This window comes from Grus americana, unplaced genomic scaffold, assembly GCF_028858705.1.
Source record: "Grus americana isolate bGruAme1 unplaced genomic scaffold, bGruAme1.mat scaffold_123, whole genome shotgun sequence".
NCBI lineage: Eukaryota > Metazoa > Chordata > Aves > Gruiformes > Gruidae > Grus > Grus americana.
The window spans coordinates 1-6,770 of NW_026561443.1; the positions used below are offsets into that span (position 1 = coordinate 1).

Below are 6,770 nucleotides of genomic sequence, written 5' to 3' on the forward strand. Positions count from 1 at the left end.
CCCGACGCACGCCAAGCTGCGCCCCTCACGCAAACTCCGCCCCCACGCCATGCCAAGCCCCGCCCCTCACGCAAACTCCGCCCCCGACGCAAACTCCGCCCGCGACGCACGCCAAGCCCCGCCCCTCACGCAAACTCCGCCCCGACGCACGCCAAGCCCCGCCCCTCACGCATCGCACAGCGCATGCTCGCTCGGTGCTGCCGCCTAGCGACCAAATTTCGGTACTGCAGCGGCAGCGCCGCGCATGCGCAGTGCAGCGCCACGCCCCCTCCCCGGAACCGGCTGCCGGCAGCCGGTGTGCAGGGGCTGCTGTGAGCCGAGGGAGGAGCGGAGGCGTCGCCGGGCTGCGGCTGCACGGAGGGAGAAGGTGAGCGGGGCAGCGGGACGGACCGGCGGGTCCCGGGGAAAGCCCCGAGGAGGGCGGCGGCAGCGGTGCCGCCTCCGAGGAGAGGCGGGGGGGCGGCGGGGTCCGTGTCACAGAGGGGAGGGGGCTGCCCGGAGCCGTGCGGCGGGTGGGGGGTGCGCGCCGTGTCGGAACCGGGCGGGGAGACCGTCCGGAGCCGCGCGGCGGGGGCTGCCCGGAGCCGGCGGGCGTCCGCGCCTTTCGGAGGTGGCTGAGGGGAGGCGGGGCGGGGCGGGGGGGGGCCAGCCCGGCGCCGCGCTGCGGAGCTCGGGGCTGCCGTCGCGGCTCGGCGGGGCTTTCGGGTGAGTCGGCTTTGGGGTGAGGGCACGGGACGGTGTCCCCGCAGGGTCAGGAAGCGTGGAAGGCTGCCTCCCGCGGCACGCCGGCAGTTGCAGTCTTGGGGCACGCGGCTGCTGGTCGGCCATATTGGCTCCCCGGAGCACGCCGGGAAGTGTAGTCTTACGGCACTCTAATGGCTGCCACGCGGCGCTTGCCAGTGCGTGCCGGGAGGCGTCGTTTTCGCGGACGTGGCTGCCGGACAGCCCGACTTGCTCTCGCAGGAGCGCGAGGTTGGGGTTTTTTTGCCGGTTTCGAGTGGTTTTCTGCAGGCTTCCAGCCGCTCCCGAGCAGCGGTGCGGCCGTGCTACGAGAGCGCGCGCGCGCGGTGAGGCGTTGCCCGGTGTCCCGAGACGAGCGCTACCGGTCGGACTCTCCGGAAGCCTGTCCGGCAGCCCCAGGCCGCCCCCGAGCCCTGGCGTGAAGGCGGCAAGCTGGCCCTCGCCTGTGCCGCTTTCTTCCTGAACAGGGGTGCTGGCGGCGGCGGCAGCGGCAGCAGCGCGGGGAAAGAGCGGCGTCTCCGGAAGCCCCTGCAGAAGGAGGAGGGTCTCCGGCCAGGGCCGACCTCCGGTAGTAACGGCCACTGCTTTTTCTTTCCCTCTCCCAGGCCGCGCTGAGGACGTGGTTGCCCGTCCCTCCCTTGGGGATGCCGTCGACTGCACCCGCCTCGCCTGTGCCTGGCCTGGCTCGCCTCGTGGCGTGGGGGCGAAAAGGGACAGGCGGCGGAGCGCTTACCGGCCGTGGACAGCAGCTGCCCTAAGGGAAGCTGGAATGGCCAGAGAAAGGTGAAGAAGAAGAAGAAGAAGAGATGGAAGGCTCTCCGGCCGGCAGCTGCCTCCCGCTGCAGGCAAGAGAGCGCCTGCCTCGCCGGGTGAGGAAAGATCCCTCGTTGCGCTCCGCGGCAGGTCAGGCTGCCGACGGGCACCGCAGGGTCGCCACGCGTAATCCAAAGCACGGTGCGGCCGTGTACCGAGGGAGGCAGGGAGGCAGGCTACTCATCTAGGCAGACTCGTCTCCTCGGAGCTGTAAGACACCCGTGTATTCTCTTAGGCGGAGGACAGCCGAGCGACCGGAGTGACAGCAAAGGAAAGGCGGAGAGCGGGAGAAAGAAGCGTCTGCGCTGGCAAGCTCTCCCGGCAGCGCCGAGAGCCAGAGCTGCGGTGAGTCCTGGGCCCGCGGGGCCCCATCGCCTCTCCTCTGCGTCGCGGGCCCTCCTCTGCCCCCCTCGCTTTCCCACCCCGCTGTGGGGTTTTTTGGTTTGCTTTCTGCTCCCCGCTATGTTCTTTTTCCATCTCGCTCTGACGGGCTGCCTGTCCCCACCTTTTTTAGGTCCTCGCTCTCTCTGCCCCGTAGCCCGTGGCTATTGTTTCCTTCTCTCTCTCCCTGTCTCTCTGTCCGGCCCCCAGCCGCTGTTTCTGCATTCCTCCCCCTCGGTCCTGTAGCCTGTCGGTATTTCTGCCGTCTCTGGCTCTCTCTGTGCGGCTCCTCGTTCCTGTTGTTCGAGGTCTTCCTTCTCGGCTCCGTAGCGAGTCGTCGTGAGTCTCTCTCTTTCTCCGTCCCTCTTGAGCCTCTTCCCTGCCCCTCGTTTTGAAGGCCCGCCTCTCTGTCCCGGCACCCGTCGCTATGGTTCCTTTTTTCGGTCTGGCTCCGTCTCGCTCCCCGTCCCTGTTTTTCTAAAGTCTCCCCTCTCTGCCTCCTAGCCCGTCGGTACCTTTTTCTTTCCCCGTCGCGGTTCGTCTGGCTCCCTGTCCCTCTTTCTTCCTTCCTTCCTTCCTCCCTGTCTGCCCCGCAGCCCGTCCCTTCGTTCCTTTCTCCTTCCCTCTCTGTCCCTCTCCCGGTCCCCGGCATTAAACTCTGCTTCTCTGCCCGGTAGCTCGCCACCGTCTTACCTTTCCCCGTCTCTCTCTCTGTCCAGCTCCCTCTCTCGAATCTTCAATTCCTCCCTGTCGCTGCAGAAGCCTGTCGGGACTTTTTCCCCTGCCCGGCTTGCCTCTCCCTGTCTCGCGATTCCTCCCTCTCTGCCCTCTTAGCCGCGACCGTTTTTATATTCTCCGTCTCTCCCTCGGTCCGCCTCGAGATCCCGATTGTTTTTTAAAGCGACCGAATCGTCGAGGTTGGCAGAGACCTTTACGATTATCGGGTGGAACCGCGAACCTGGCGCTGGCAAGTCCCCCTCTGCCCCGCAGCCCGTCCCTTCCCTTCCGACGGCCTCTTTCTCCACCTCCCTCTGTCCGGCTCCCGGCCCCTCTTTTCCACTTCCGCCCTCTGTACCCTGTGGCTTTCCCCCTCTTCTTTCTCTCTCTGTCTCTGTTTGAGGAGGAGCAGCTGCCGCCCCAGCGTTCGCACCCCGTTCACGGTGTCGCGCGCACGCTTCTTCTCGGGCGCGCTTCCTCCTCCTCCTCCTCCTTCGGGCTCGACCCGAGGCTTCCGGCAGCAGTCTCCGGGTGTCGGATTTTGTAAAATAATTAACGTAACTGAAAGGTGCAGCAGCGGGATCGGCCCGGGCGGGGCGCCTCCAAAGAGAGGGACCCCGAACAAAGAAATCCCGGGGCCGTTCCACGCTTGGGTCCCGGACACCCGCCCCTCGCGCGCTGTCCGCGCGTCCCTTAGTCCCGCGGTGACTTTTGGTCTGGGGTCTTCTACCGTCGTCTCGGATTCTTCTTCTGTATAGCTGTGGGCGGTGCGTTATTCCACAGGTGCTGCTGCGCCGATGCTCCGTACGTTCGCAGTAACGGGTAGAGCGGAAGGCTCCGTGGCCAGGGAAGAGCGGCACGGACACGTTCCTGCTCGCTCCGTTGCACCGGAATTTCGACGGCTGGGTTCGGCCGCTAAATTGATGGCGCTACCGGAAGAAATTTCAGAAAAGTGAGTACTGTGCTTGTCTTTAATCTTTTAAAGTAATTTTTCTACGGGCGCCCGGTCCGTGGCTTAGATATTTGGTTTGCGGCGAAACAGACCCGGAACGTGGCTCCAAGTAGCGTTCCGATTCGCTGAAATTCCCCGTAGTCAGAGAGCAAGAAGGGTGAATGTTGCTTGGCGGTTTGAAATCTCAGGCTTTCTCTGAAAGCTGACCTGCCAGAATGAGCCGAAAGCAGGCCGAACGCCAATAGGGATGCCGCAGAAAAGGTCCTCTTCTTGACAGGAGAAGAGCTTGGCGAAACGTCAGCGCCGTTTCCCGTAGGGCCTCCGACGTACCGGTTCGGCAAGCGTGGGCTTTGTGCGATTCCCTCGGGGACGATGGCGAACAAACCTTGTACGGCAGAGAGCATCTTAGCTTACTTTCCATCTCCTGCTCGGTTACTTGCAGAATATTTAATTTGGCGTCGCACGGACCCAGAGGGACGGGTCCCCAACTCATGCTGGTAGGGCAACCCCAGTACCAGCCGGTAAAATCGGAAAAGAGTACGACGTTTTGAAACGTTTGCCTTGCGAGGAGAAGGGCCGTCTCTCGTTAGGCAACTGAATTCTGCGACCGATTTCCACGCCTCACGCGCGTGCGTGCGCGCACACGCGCCCCCCCCCCCCCCCCCCCCCAACAGGCAGGCTTTGAAGGAGGCAGTCCCTAAGGCAACGCGATCTAAAACGTGGAAGTTTTTTTTTCTATTTTTAATAGTTTCTTACGGATAGGAGGCTCGTGTGAGCGTTTAGCCTGTCCTGTCCTTAATTCTGAACCCACTGGCTGGTGCAGAAGGACGGTCGTGTGACAAAAACAGCATGAAATTTGTCCCTGTGCCGGCTGCGTCCCGTGGTAAAGGAGTACATCTGTTATTCCTGCGTGAAAGATGTTTGATGAGCGTACCGCATCGTCAGAGCTGCTCTTGGTCTGCCTGCAAGCCGTGGGTTATGATTTAGAAATACGTTCGCCTACCGTTCCTTAACTGTGTGGTTTTGGTTTTTATTTTTTCAAAGAAAGGGTGGCTTTTTCGTCGATCTCTTTGTGAGAGTATCAAATCAGGCGGCGGTAAATACGTAGAAGCAACTAGGCGTACTACGGCGTGTACCGGACAGCGTTGGCGTGCCGCTCTGCTAGCAGCGGAGAGCCAGATGAGGATGCCCGTGGTAAGTACTCGTTCTGCCTCCGGCTGAACGGAAAGATTCTCATGTTGAGGGTTCCTGGGCTTGTCTGTGTGATTAGCATTACTTTTTTTTTTTTTTTTTTTTTTTAATATGAAACAGGGTCAGATAATTGTTGATGAGTGGGACTTTGCGTACTCCTTTAGGTAGTTTTTCGTACTGAACCTTAGATCGGTTACAAAACTTAATCTTTGTGCAGTTTACACGTTTTGTAGCAACTACAAAGACATTTATCCTGTAGGTAAGCTGAAAATAAAAATGCGGTTTCTCACCTGATTTTTCTTTCGGAGGAACGCTCGCCCCCAGCGGCTGGTTTTTTTTGCTAGTGTTGTCGGGGGGAAGGAACGGCGGCGCTTGCCTGGTTTCTTCCCCTAGCCAGGGACCTGAAACTTTGTTTTCCTCAGCTGTTTCACTAGAAATTTACAAGTGTCGGTGGTCAACAGTGGCAGAGAATTGGGTGGCGTTTTCAATTTCAAAGGGAAGGAACGTGTTGATGTTAATTCTGTTACCAAAAGCGAAGTACCAGCTGCTTCCTCTTTCTAGATCTTCTCTCCTTTCGCCGTCCTCCCCGAGGGGTAACGTGGCCACGCCGTATACCTTTTCTGCTCTGGTACCGTTCGTTTGATACGCAGGAGCGCTGTGAAATAAATAGAAGGGCTACGGACAGACATCTGCCATCGTTGCGGCTGCCTTAAATCGTGTATTTGTCCCTTTAGCCCGTCATTTCCTTTCCGCTCAGTTGAGTTACGTGCAGCGTTAGGTTCCAGTCGAGAGCGGTGCCGCCGAACAACGCTCTGGGAGCGTGCGCGGAGGAGGGCGACCGAGATGGCGAGAGGTCTCCGAGGCAAGACTTAGGGGGAGCGGCTGAGGTCACTTGGTTTGTTCAGCTTGGAGAAGGGAAGGCCGAGGGGTGACCTCATCGCAGTCTACACCTTCCTCGAGGGGGACGGCGGAGGGGGAGGCGCTGACCTCCGCTCTCTCCGGTGACCGGCACTAGGACCCGAGGAAACGGGACGAAGCTGCGTCAGGGCAAGTTCAGACCGGACGTTGGGAAAAGGCTTTTCACTGAGAGGGCGGTCGGTCAGTCACGGAACAGGCTCCCCAGGGAAGCGGTCGCAGCCACCGAGCCTGTCAGGAGTTCAAGGAGCGTCTGAACGATGCTCTTAGTCGCACGGTTTAGTTTTAGGTAGTCCCGCGTGGAGCGGGGGCTTGGTCTCGGTGATCCGTATGGGTCCCTTCCAACTTGAGATACTCTATGATTCTGTGAAATCTTCTGGGTTAGAAACGACCTTATTGTAATAGAGAATTCGCTGAACGTGGCTTTGTGCAAGGACTGTCGTCTTAGAATATCTTTTTTTTTTTTCTTGCCCCCCCCCCCCCCCAGATATGAGAAAAGCTCTGTCCAGAGATATGGAGACGAAATCAGTTGTACCTCACCCTGTGACACCGGAAGACATTGAGTAACTGTAAGCTGTGATGCTCAGTGAAATTACTAAGAGCGTTAAGTTTCCCGTGCCTTTGCTTTCACTCTCCCATTCTCTTGTCTTGCGGCACGTCGCATTTTTTGAGGCCGTGGAAGCGACACCGGGAGCGATGGGTTGTCAGAACCAGGTCCTCCTGCCTGTCGCTGGTTTTGCTTACCTTCGCCGTCTCTGTGTACCAGCCTGCGTCTCTCTCTCTCTGTTCCTCAATCCCTGTCCTCTCTTCTCTGTTCTGCTTTGTTTCGCTGCGTATGTCCCGTTCCCTGTCCCACCTTTATCCTTCCTTCCTTCTTCCTCGCCTTTTTCTTTGTCCTTTTGTCCTGCTCCCCGACCCTGTTTCTCGCTCCATCTGACCGTCCTTTTCCTGGCACCTTGGTGTCTCTGCTCCTTGCCCCCGTCTTTCTCTCCCCTCTGCCCAGTCCTCGTCTCCCTCTTTTGTCTCTCTGTCCCTCTGTCCTCCTTCTGCCTCTGCCCCT

At 59.7% G+C, this 6,770-nt stretch overlaps 1 long non-coding RNA gene across 1 annotated transcript; it reads left to right on the plus strand.

The window, feature by feature from the left end:
- The first annotated feature begins 3,565 nt into the window (after positions 1–3,565).
- On the plus strand, positions 3,566–6,770 carry LOC129200435 (uncharacterized). The gene is made up of 3 exons (XR_008574884.1): positions 3,566–3,604; positions 4,649–4,798; positions 6,198–6,770. It is a non-coding gene; the product is annotated as an uncharacterized LOC129200435 (long non-coding RNA).